The sequence below is a fragment of the Cibotium barometz genome, chromosome 1 (genome assembly GCF_041138505.1).
Source record: "Cibotium barometz isolate CiBa-2024 chromosome 1, ASM4113850v1, whole genome shotgun sequence".
Lineage (NCBI taxonomy): Eukaryota > Viridiplantae > Streptophyta > Polypodiopsida > Cyatheales > Cibotiaceae > Cibotium > Cibotium barometz.
In genome coordinates this window covers 63,059,684-63,072,798 of record NC_141046.1, presented here as the reverse complement: position 1 = coordinate 63,072,798, position 13,115 = coordinate 63,059,684, and the positions used below count along the sequence as shown (strand labels likewise).

General features: G+C 46.3%; 1 pseudogene across 1 annotated transcript in view; it reads right to left on the bottom strand.

Annotated features, from left to right (window-relative positions):
• LOC147642301 (uncharacterized) overlaps positions 1 to 13,115 on the bottom strand; it is a 47,840-nt pseudogene that overhangs the window by 26,944 nt on the left and 7,781 nt on the right. Inside the window, exons 3-4 of the transcript XR_015266941.1 lie at positions 767 to 986; positions 35 to 607 (exon numbers count right to left, since the gene is read on the bottom strand). The product of XR_015266941.1 is annotated as an uncharacterized LOC147642301 (transcript). The remainder of the gene's footprint in view (positions 1 to 34; positions 608 to 766; positions 987 to 13,115) is intronic.

The window sequence follows — 13,115 nt, the reverse complement described above, 5'->3', positions numbered from 1 at the left end:
TAAAACATGCTAACAATAGCATTCAAACAATTACCTGCTGAAAATGACACAGCTAAAAGCTTTGCATGATTCTGTAACAGTTGCCTGAGGGGAAGTGATCTACAACCTCTTAAAACATTCAGCCATATGCTCCCCAGGTTGCCAGGACTCCTGTAACTAGGATGCCTTTCAATCCCTTCACTAGAAAACAGTGATTCTGCCACCGAAGATTCATCATGAGGAGACAACTGATCTGTTGGATGTACCCGAACTTCAAAGCTTGATTTTGTTGACCTACTTGTTCCTTTAGCTGTGGAACCATGGCTTCTCCTCTCAAAATTAGAGACCATCCATTTTGGTACACTTCTTTTCCTAGTCTCTTTTCGTGATCTAAATGCTTTTGACTCATTAACCTTCGTATCTTTATGATTAATTCGAGTGACTGGGCTCACAGTGAGGCTCATGCTTGTTGATGAAGCTGGAAACTTGGTTGTACGATCAGGCCCGAATTGCAACAATGCTGCAGTTAACCATGTTGCTCTGTCTTTGGACACTGCCCTCAGCTGCTTTTCAGCTTCTGACAAGATCCTTAATGCAGTCCGCAGCCTCTCCATCTTTGCTTTTGATACTGTTTTGCTCAGTTGAAACAAGAAAAGAAAAGCTCAAACACAACATTATGATGCAGTAACAAGCATAAACAGGGCTAGCATTAAGAAGCATAAACAGGGCTAGCATGCAAATGTATGGAACTCATTGCAACAAATCAACATTTAGGGAAAACTCTTACAAGCATGCCTGGAGAAGAAACCCTCTTTCTGATCTCTACTCATGAGTTGATAACTGCCTGCAAGAATATCTGTAATAAGAGTGGCCAATTGGGACATCAAATCCAGTGGTTCTACCCCAGAATCAATAAGTTCTCTTGCCCTCTGCACTGTACTGACTGTATCTGAACAAAGGGCCAAATCGAGCAAGCTCAATAATTTATCATCTGAGACTGAGCCAACCTGAAAAATCGTACAAAAAACCTTAAAAATGCCCACCAAAACACACCTAAACTAGCTCCGATTAGAAAGAGTTCCAGCACTACACTTCCATGAGGACATATGCACCATACCAAAATGTGTGTGAAAATATGTGCTGAAACCTTCTACAGTGGCATTCTTTGGCACAACACTAGTATAAAGGCATCCAAATGTTCAAAATCAGCATACCATGTGACATCACTCATTACAAATTCTTCCAAAGCTATGGTCAAATGGTTTCCTCCAATTCAATGGTATAGCTGAAGGGTGTGAGTTAAAATTCCATCCTTGGCTGAAGATGAAGCCTACTGAGGAAGAATACTATCCTCATTCACGATTTCAAGGTGCATTGTGTGTAGCTGCATAGAAAGGAAGGAAAGACTTCTTGCCTATAAGGAAAATGGCTGCCAATGCTTTGTGGCTAAGAACAAAAAGAGCATGAACACGGCTAACTACAAGTCTCCTCTGACTTTGTGGAGATAGATCTGTTACACAGTTACGTCTATAAGCAATAAAATATATGCAACCAAATGCAGTGGGGTCGATTTGATCCCTTGTCTTTAAAACAGGTTCAATGGCTTTATCACCTCAGAGAACTTGTCATCCTTACAATGAATGCAAATGTGGACAGAGGCTATCCAATCTACATATTCTGGACAGGCAAACTACATATTCAGGACAGTAAATAGACCTCAAGTACCAAGTATAAAAATCCAACAGTACCAGAAAGAATTCAGTTGCATGTTCAAATGGCAAGCAACATGTCTCTTCAAGCATAAGGGCTGAACCATTATGGCTCCAAAAGTTATGCATTCTTTCACTTTTCTCCTCTTTCATCTTGCAAGATACTTTTGAGGGAAGGTCTATCAGCAAGCCCTCTCTGTCAAAAGCATATAAATTAGCATCAAAGGTTTATAGCCTGAGACCTGTGGTTTGGTTCATTGATTTTAAGGTTTACTCCCAATTGAGTACTTTTATAGCATGTTCAAAAGAAAAGCATTCAGCAATGCCGTAGCAACAAGGTGTACTCGAAGGTACTTATGTGCTCAAGTGCCAAGGATTCAGAGCTCAATGTGTGTGAAGAACCTCTTAAGGTGTGAACACCCTCTTATGAGAAGATAGGATAAGTGTGCCATGAGTCATTAATATAACATGTGTGTGATTTCTATGGTCAAAAGATAAGGCTACCAGCCTACAAAAGCATGTACTTGTGAAGGGTTTGATCATCAATTAATAACTATCATTGAGTCATTCAAATCCTTCTCTCTTGAGCTTATCATCTCTCTCTCTCTCTCTCTCTCTCTCTCTCTCTCTCTCTCTCTCTTTTCTTCTTTTTTTTTTCGTGAAATGGTGTTTTATATTATATGTAAAAATGTACATCAGCCACATGGCTCACACAGAACCTATGGCCCCAAAAAAAACCCCACAAAAGATCCTCTAAAGGATCATGACCATGCAAACGAATATGGCCTGTCACGACCAGGTATCACAACATCTCGGATTCTAACTAAGCCTAACCTGACCATGCGGTTGAGTCGTATGCGTGAAGCATCTCTGTCTGGCCAAACAATGACACGCAACTCCACAAATGTTTCGAACTGCAAAGAGTTCAAAAGTAGTCTTTCATGACCAGGATCCCACCGAGCCAATAGTAGAACTTCATGCCAAGAAAGAAGAATATGCGATAAAATGTGAGATGAGCGAATACGGACAGGATGAGCCGCATTCACAATGTCCCACCATGAAGCCTGCACACGTGTCCGTCCATGTGACAATCCCTCCAACTCAATCAAGTCACGAGCCATGAATACCCAAGGCTGCTCCTGCAAACACATATCCTGAAAAAGCGCCCACCTACGCGCCACCATATGCAAGCGGACATCCAGTAAAGCAACCCCACCCATTCTTTTGGGCGTCGTAATGTGATTCCAAGCTATCCATGTTTGACCCATAATATTTCCTTGCCTCTTCCAAGGCATAAACCGAATGGGAGCAACCTCTCTCTCTCTCTCTCTCTCTCTCTCTCTCTCTCTCTCTCTCTCTCGTATCCGCCTCTATGTCTCTGCACAGCTCCTGCAATCACCATGTAACTTGTACATGGTATCAGAGCTAGGATAGCTCCTGCACCCGCCATCAGCTGCTGTATGCTGCAACCTGATATGCAGCCAGCCATCAGCTGGCGTCAGCCCTGACCGCTGGCAGCAGCCTGGTGTCACCTTCTCCCACGACCGCCACCTCTGTCTCCACCTGCGCCGCCAACTCCCTATTGCCACCCACTATACAGCCGCTGCCACCCACCAGCTCCCTGCTGCTAGCACTGCGCTGCCACTCTCCATCAGCGCTGCCTGCACCTGTCTCCTCCTAAGGCAGCAGCCGGGTCCTGTCCCCTCCACCACTTGCTGCTGTGCAGCTGACGTCACCTCAAGAGCCTCGACCTGTACACAGCATCAGCAGCAGCTCCTCCCTCAATGACATCTGCCCCTGCAAGAACCACAATCATGGAGCTCAACACTACTTTGGGGATTTCTACAGATCAAGTGACATATGTGTAAATACCCACTTCAGCATTTACAACATTTGAGCTTTTTCAAGTAGAGCATCATGGAGACAAATAGAGCCAGCTGTCACGTGCAAGACATGTGCATGCTCATTCCAAGAGCTAGTCTCTGACGGGAAAAGACACAGGATTTGAGCATGAGCCAAGCTCCAGGAGAACCCCGGAGTGGAACAGGAGACAATCGGCTGCAGCTACAGAGCTGGCTGACACAGTATTCAGGTCAGGTAGAGGAGTCTGCTGGTCGACAGAAGGTCGGCCAGTAATCTTGCACCAAAAGAGCCTATAAAAGGCTATGCCAAGGAAAGTGTAGATTCATTCACTCCTCTAGGAAGTAGAATCACTAGCTAAGGACTCTTCTGGGTCAGATAACCTTTTGATGAAGGCAGCCTAGGGCTGACCAAGACTTGTACACCTTTTTTTGTACATTAACTCAGCGCCCTCTCTCTCTCTCTGTCTCTCTCTCTCTCTGTCTCTCTCTCTCTCTCTTCTCTATCTTTGTATGTGTTTTGCATCAGGTTGTTCCAAGATGGTGTTTAGGGCCCCTAGCGCTTCCGCATGTGCCATTGGTATCAGAGCTTCAGGCTGGTTCTGAGATATTGTTGTTGCCAATGTCGCACCCACCCTTACTACATCACGCATGGACGAAACCATCGCCAATGTCTTGATCTTTCAGTGAAAAGGTTGCCAGGAAGAGAAGGAATAGATAATGGGATGATGACAGTCATCCAAGAAAGGGGGATGTCATGTGCAAGACATCCCATCGTCAAGCTTAGCAAAGGGGGTTCCTTGAAGGGCTACACATAAAGAACCACTTTTGGAACCAAATTCAGGAGCTTGTGCTACTTGTATGGGCAGGGAAGGCTTGTGGATAAACCTGTTAGCAGTCATCTCCTGTCTGTATATTTACACTAGGGCCTCTGTTGTGGGTGTGCCCGCCCGATTTAGGTGTTTTCTCATTTTTCCCCACTCTCCATATTTTTTCCCTATTTTTACCAGGTGTGGGAGGATATTCCATGGCACCTGGCTGATCCAGACACTGGCCGACTGCTGGTCTGGGTGTCCTGGATGCTAGCCGACTACCCCTACTGGTCCCCGACTTGTCCTGTGTGCTGGCCAACTGGGGACATGTGCTAGTCGTGGACATTTTGGTCCTGTCAGCTGTCTTTTGAGCAGGCCGACTGCTCGTGTGGGGCCATATAAAATGGCCCCTTGCTCCCCCACTTGTTGTATTAGGTATTCGGGATTTTCTTGTGTATATAGAGCAGAGTTACACGCCTCTCTCTCTCCTTCTCCATTGCTGTATTTTTCTGCAGTGCACTTGCTCTTGTGTTCTCAGATTTTGTCGTCATCTCCGCTGCATATTCTGTCATGGTATCAGAGCTCTAGGCTCTTGATAAATCTTGGGAACTGTGTGAGCAAGAGGGAGGCTGTTTTGTTGTTTGCTGATTGGTGGACTGTTTTGGACCGTTCAGGAAGAGGAGAAGCAAGAGGAAGGCGGGCTGATTTACTGGACAGCCACTTGCAAGTTTAAGTTCTTCTTTTTTCCCACCCACCCACCCTTTTCAGTTACACCCCCGCAATGGCAAATTTACTTGAGATGGTTGAGAAGCATGTGAAGATCCCGACACTCCCCGCGTTCCCAATGGACCGTCAGTTGGACAGGAACAACTATGGCATATGGAAGGTAATGATGGAATCTGTTTTGGAGTCTTACGACCTTGCTGATTTCATTGTTGTTGGGGTTCCACGGCCGGAGTTAGAGGAAGGGGAGTTACCCTCGATTCGGAAGGAACGCGAGGCACAGGCACAGTTGTGGGATCGTGTCAATGCCAGGGTCCATTCTTTCATCTTTCTCAACTGCACACCACAGGTAATCAATCATATCAAGCATATGACGCTGGCCAGAGGTATATAGCAGCATTTGGCTTCTATCGCCCATGAAGAGGATTTCCTTGGAAGTACAGATGCGGGTGATGAATCCTGCTAAGTCATCGACAATGCAAGAGCACATCAACAAGCTGTAGGCTCTTCAGCAGGAAGTTCTCTAGGCTGGGAAGGAGATATCATCGGAGGATATGGCCATCACATTGTCGTCGCATTTGCCCTCTCAGTACTCAGCATTTTACTCTTCTTTGATTACCAGTGGCAGGCTCAGCACCATCACATGGGAGGAGCTTGTGCCCATGGTCTTGGACCAGGAGGAAAGATTCACGAACCCTCCACAAGGCGGAGGTTCGTTTAACTAGCCAACGGTTGAAAGGCCGCGTAACAACAAGGGCAAAGGGAAGGCTTTATCGAAGAAGTCTTCTAAGAAGATGTCCGACTTAGACCGCGAGAAACTCAAGGCAAAGAGGACCTGTAATGATTGTGGCGAGAAAGGCCACTATTGGAGGCAGTGTCCCAAGCGGAGCACCGAGAAGGGTGCAAAATCCTCAGCAGTAACCGTGAAGACTCCAGCTTTTGTGCACATGGAGGTTATGGACACAGGTTTTTCATTTTCTTCGTGCAGGGAGGAGATTGGAGGAATCTCCGCTACGGATACTCGGGAGTGGATTCTAGAAAGTGGTGCTTCTAGGCACATGACTCCTTCCCGTTCGGATTTACAAGATCTCTACAGGTATTTTGGTCACATTCTTACAGGGGATACATCCACTATCCCAGTTCACAGTGAGGACAAGTTGGAGATAGTTCCAGATGGCAAAGAGGGGAAGCATTCCTCCCAAGTGTTGTATGTTCCATCACTTGGTTTTCATCTGTTGTCACTGCATCAGGTTTGCAAGACTGGCATACGGGTGGAGTTTGATGAGCATTTTGTTGCTCTCCGGGACAAAGCAACAAGCCAGGTAGTTTCAGAAGGTGGAGTGGAGAATGGAGTTTACAAACTTCCAGCACTTTCTCTCCCAGGTCCTCAGTTTTGTGATGAGTGGCAGTCTGATAATGGTCACTTAAGTGTGGATACGCTGCAGGTACGGGCTTTTCAAGACCAGATGGTGGATAGCTTACCAGATGATGGCAGCAATTGGCAGGAAGTTTCTAGTACAGATGTTGGTAGTTCTTGTGTGTCAGTCAGAGGAAACTTTAGAGGTAACCTATGCTCTGATGTCTCGTAGTTTTCGGGACAAAGAAACTCTTGTAGATGAGGAAGTTCTTTCCACGGGGACCTATTGGAAAGCCAGGCAAGGAAAAGTTGATTACTTGCAGAAGGAGGTGGCTGTTGCACATTCTCTAGGCTTTGTGGTTCCGGATTCAGAGGAGGTTGGTTACAGGTTTCCGAAGGCCTTGAGTGGTCTTCAGCAGGTTTCCAGGACTTGGCATCCCACCGTAATAGGTGTTGATCCTTGTGAGCAGTATGATGCCTCTTTGACTCAGAAGCAGGATGGTTCATTGATTTGGTTGATGCATACCAGATTGGACAGGAGCTTCCTGATGAGGCTGTTGAGCTCATGTGTGCAGAGGACTCTTTGGGAGGCACGATTGCGTATCTTGTGGTTTTTGCAGCATGCAAAGGATCTTGGACTCTTTTACACAAGAGGGGAATTGATGGATGGAGTCAGACTCCACAGATGGAGTGACTCAGATTGGGGAGGAGAGCCAAACATGAGGACCTTGACATCAGGCTATAGTTTTTCCCTTGGCTCAAGAGAGGTTTTATGGAGCAGTCATCTTTTGCCTTGTCGTCGACAGAGGCAGAGCACTCGGCTGCTTGCGGTGCTGCTTGCGAGGTGGTGAGGTTGCAGAGATTACTTGGCAGGATTGGGCTTCCACTGGTGGAACCCACAGTCATCTAGAGGCATTTTGTTCATGAAAAGATTGTTGTTGATGACATCTTGCTAGAGTTCTGTTCGACGGAGGACAGTGCGCTGGACCTCTTCACGAAGTCTCTATCTTAGGCTTTGCTCCGGCGGCACTCCAGCTCACTGGGGTTGGTTCCACATCCAGGAGCTGAGAGGGGGTGTTAGCAATCATCTCCTGTCTGTACATTTACACCAAGGCCTCTATTGTGGGTATGCCCGCCCGATTTAGGTGTTTTCTCATTTTTTCCCACTCTCCATATTTTTTCCCTATTTTTACCAGGTGTGGGAGGATGTTCCGTGGCTCCTAGCTGATCCAAACACTTGGCCGACTGCTGGTCTGGGTGTCCTGGATGCTGGCCGACTGCCCCTACTGGTCCCCGACTTGTCCTGTGTGCTGGCCGACTCTGAGAAGCTGGCCGACTGGGGACATGTGCTCATCATGGACATTTTGGTCCTGTCGGCTGTCTTTTGAGCAGGCCGACTGCTCATGCGGGGCCATATAAAATGGCCTCTTGCTCCCCCACTTGTTGTATTAGGTACTCCGGATTTTCTTGTGTATATAGAGCAGAGTTACACGCCTCTCTCTCTCCTTCTCCATTGCTGTATTTTTCTGCAGTGCACTTGCTCTTGTGTTCTCAGATTTTGTCTTCATCTCCGCTGCATATTCTGACAAAACCAAGTGACTGTCGGTCAGATTTTGATGGGTTTTCTCTGTCGGCTGCAGCATATATGCAAATATTTGTCCTAGACCTGGCCGACAACAGGTCCACCAATCCATGAAGGCTTTTCCAGCCCTATAAAAGGTGACACTTGCTCATCGTTTTGATTATTCAGTCCCTAGTGGATTGAGTCACTAGACTTAGGCTTAGACTAGGTATTTCTACCTTTTCTGCAAAACTTGTACACCTTTTTGTACATTACGAATATACTAAATACTCAGCTATCATCTCTCTCTCTTCTCTCCATCTATCTTGCTTGCATTTTGCATCAGGTTGTTCAAGGATGGTGTTTAGGGCTGAAAGAAGACTCCCATAGCTTCCGCATGTGACACCAACCTGGCCATTGAAAAGTTCAATGGAAGCAACTTTCCAACATGGCGATGCATCTTCTGATGATGCGAGATGGCATTTGGACCGTGGTCAATGGTGCAGACCCTAAGCCAAGCAACGGAGTGGAGAAGATTTGCACATGGTAACACAGTAATGACAAGGCCATAGTGCTCATCGGGCTTAGGTCGTCCGACAACCTGATTCATCATGTGGATTTCACCAAGAGCTCAAAGAGGTAAGGGACAAGTTGGAAAACTTGTTTGGTAATAAAATCATCAACTCCAAAGCAAAAAACAAACTGCTTGAAAATGAATGAAAGAGAAATTTTGGGAGAACATTTGAGCAATCTAGGCTCTATAACACAACAACTCTCTAGCCTGGGAGTTGCAGTGGATGAGGATGAAAAGAAAGCTATGTTTCTATCAAGTATAGAAGAGGTTTCAAAATTTCAAAAACCTTGACTGTACTACAGTAGTTCGGGAAATGACTTATGATCAAATGATTGCAATTCTCATAGATGAAGACCACCGCAAAGAGCAAGCTGAGATTTCATTTGAGTCAGATAGGACCATGTTCACAAAGGGAAAGGGGAAAAGGGAAAAGAATGCAACTTCTACAAAAATCTCGGACACACTTAGGATCGATGCTTCAAAAGATGGCAAAAGAGCAAGAGAAGGTGCATGCAAACCTAGTGGCAAAAGACGAAGAAGAAGTCCATGAAGCAGAAGCATCCAAACATGCAGCTTATTGTCATGGATAACCTTCCTCTAAAAGAGGAAAATTACGATTGGGCTTTTTAAAAGTCAGGCCCCCCAAAAATTGATTGTAATAAATGATGTGTGTGTTAGTCTTTCTTTCTATGTGTGTGTAATAATTATAAGGCTCCATTTTTCTGCAAACCCCTGTTTACATCAAGGGGGGGTTGTCCTAACAGACTGATGTAGGTTGTCATTTGTGGTAAAGCTCTTATATCAGGCCCAACATGAGAGTTTGGGTGTTGGTGTCATTGTGTCTCCATTGAGCACATGGGCAATCTAGAGTCCAAACCACAATAACTATTGAAGGTTTTTCATGCACCTCCACCTTCGCTCCGAAGGGAGGTTTGTTAGGATTCAGAGCTCACTGTGTGTGAACAACCTCTTATAAGCAAATACGATAAGTGTGCCACGTGTGTGTGCATGATTTCTATGGTCAAAAGATAAGGCTACCAACCCACAAAGGCATGTACTTGAGAAGGGTATGATCATCAATCAATAACTATCATTGAGGCGTGCAAATCCTTCTCTCTCTCTCTCTCTCTCTCTCTCTCTCTCTCTCTCTCTCTCTCTCTCATCCAAATTGAGCTTCACATACAGAGAGGATCCTTAGGAAGTTGTCTCATCCAGTCTACCTTGGTGTCACTTTCAATGGCCTTCACCATGCTTCCCACACCACATGCCACAATCACACGGGGATATGCAACCTTGAGCTTACTTGAGCAGGAGTGCTTCCAAGCACGTTTCCAGGAGTCTAGGACGAGGGGTTGGCTTTTTGACACCCTCGTCACACCAACCTTGATGTATGGAGCAACCTTCTAGGGACCAGATTTATCGGATGAGAATTGGCAACAAGTTGAGAGACCCCAGGTCATGATGTTCTCCTGTAACCATCAATCCCACACCAAATTATTTGGGCAGAATTTGATGCAGCCACAATGGTAGTGGATGTACTCTTTCCACACAACCATATACCTCCATCGCGTAAGTCACATGGATCCCCACACGTACCCGAGGCTTGCCCTTGAGTCATTCAGATAGCTGGCACTCAAGAGCCACCCTGGAGTATGGCATGCCCGAGATTCCACTTGGTTCTCAAGATATGGGCTCCGCATGGACCGCCTCCTCCCATCCCTTCAGTACAGTTTGGACTCCCCTTTTCTCTAGCTCTCTCATGAGGACACCAACCGAGTTATTTGATTAGATCTTCTCAGCCTCTACACCCAGTGCACATGGATCAAACCTTCGGAGCTCCCACCGAAGATGCACATCTACATAGACCACTTCCTCACACCCACTAAGGATGAATTCATCCAACAACCGAGCTACCTGAGTTCACATGTCTCATGCCATGCAGATTGCATTTGGCCAAATATGGGTTTCATCCCACCACCTCAAAGTGGAGATAGGAAGAGCTGAGCATGTCTTCAAAGTCCGGGAGCTCATATGGAGACCCAAGGAGGAGAGGATATGCCGATTATGCCACACAGAGGTTGAGACGGAGGAGCATTACATATGTTGCGGGAGGTTTCAGTCACTGTGCCATGAGGGATTTGGCCCACTCTCCAAGATCATTGACTTCCTGGACCAAAGCCTTGCATAGGGCTCTTCCTGCTCGAGCTCCATAAACGCAAGGACACTTTCTTGAGAGAGCTTCGGCCTCAGCCACCCCGACCCCTCCCTCGTCACCCACCCATCACCAAGCTTCTTCCAAACCCACGAGGAAGACGCCTATATAGTGGATCCCCTGGACCCACCTCGGGCTGCTTTGGACCCACCTCACCTGAGAGGAGTTACCTCTGACCGGGCCTCCGCATTCCAGCATGCCTGACGCCCCCAGCCCCCCGGATGTCAAACCACTGATGGGGAGAAACCTGAATTAGGGTTTAGAGTTCATTCATGGGAGACATACACAGAGAAGCAAGGGAGAGAGAGAGAGAGAGTTGTGGGGATAAGTCAACTCACCAAGTGAGTGTGTGACTCCCCTATCACACATGTATATTGCACTAGTACACATAGTGCACTTAGTACATTAAAAGTACTAAGTGTACTATGTACTATAACTTATGGGCTTGTACACACTATAAGGGTGGGCATAACGCCTTTACCCCAACAACCTCCCACTTAAAGGCAAAGTGCCCTTAAGTAAAGGAAAAGAAAAAATCAGCATGTACATGATAATATACAAGGCCATATCAAGGCTGAAACTGGCCTCATCCAATGCCCATCAAGTGTCTGCAATGAGCAAACCGCTCCGGAGGCAAACTCTTCGTCAACAGATCAGCCGGGTTGTCATCCGTGTGAATCTTAACAAGCTGAATTTGCTTGTTCTCTATCACCTCTCTGATGAAGTGATACTTCACATCCACATGCTTCGTCTTTGCATGAAAGACAGGGTTCTTTGCCAACTGGATGGCACTCTGACTGTCACAATGCAACAATGGAATATCCCCTGTATAGCCCAAATCGACCACTAACCGAGATAGCCATAATGCCTCCTTGCAAGCCTCTGTGGCTGCAATATACTCGGCCTCTGTAGTAGATAAGGCAGTGCACTTCTGCATCCTGGATATCCATGACACAGCACCTCCTGTGAATGTAAATACATAACCGGTAGTAGACTTCCGGTTATCTGGATGACCGGCATAATCCGAATCCGTGTAACCATGCACTAATGCATCCTGTTTGCCAAAGCAAATGCACAAATCCTGTGTGCCCTTCAGGTATCTCATGACACCTTTCACTGCTTCCCAATGCTTCTTGCCAGGGTTGGCCATGTATCTAGAAACCACTCCCACTGCAAATGCAATGTCCGGCCTAGTAGCAACCATGGCATACATGAGACTGCCACAAGCTGAAGCATACGGAATCTTGGCCATATCAGCCCTGTCTCTATCTGACTGTGGGCTGTCCATAGCACTGAGTTTCACATATGGAGGCAAAGGAGTACTAGCTTTCTTCCCCCCGTCCATATTGAACCTCTGCAAGACTTTGCCAATGTATTCCTTCTGAGACAAATACAACACATGCTGATTTCTGTCCCGAAGTATCCGCATACCCAAGATGTGATTAGCATCACCCAAATCCTTCATATCAAAGGTTTGATGCAGCCTCTGCTTCAAAGCATCCATCTCTTTACGAGATTTCCCGGCAATCAACATATCATCAACATACAAAATGAGAATCAATAGACTGCCATCCAAAGCTTTCTTGGTGTACAAGCAGTGATCTATGTCACTTCTCCTGAATTTCTGAGATTTCATGAATGTATCAAATTTATGATACCATTCTCTTGGTGCCTGTTTGAGCCCATAAAGACTCTTTTTCAGCTTGCATACAAGCTTCTCCTTTCCACTCTCTGCATAACCCTCTGGCTGCTGCATATATATCTCCTCATGGAGATCACCGTGAAGAAAAGCAGTCTTCACATCCATCTGAATCAAGTCCAGATCATCATGCGCAACCAAAGCCAATACAGCTCTAAGTGTGGTCATTTTGACCACTGGAGAGAAGATCTCATCAAAGTCCACACCATATTCCTGCTTGAAGCCCTTAGCCACTAACCTGGCTTTGTATCTTGGCTTAGCATCTGATGCAACTTTGAGCCTGTATACCCACTTGCATGGCAAAACCTTCTTGCCTGCAGGCAAAGGCACCAACTTCCAAGTTCCATTTTTATGCAGAGAATCCATCTCTGATTTCATGGCACGCTCCCATAGAGCCTTGTCTGCCCTCTGTAAAGCCTCCTTATAACATGAGGGCTCCCCACAGTCAGTAAGCATCAAATAGTCAACCCCTGGAACAAACCTGTCAGGGGCTCTGGAGGGTCTAGTGGACCTCCGTACCCAATGACCATCATTTGCAGGTTGCTGTCCAGCCTGCATATCACCCATTGGTGGCTCCTGTTCCATGCCATAAGGCTGAAAAATCATGCCCGGTATCTCCTCTAACTGTGG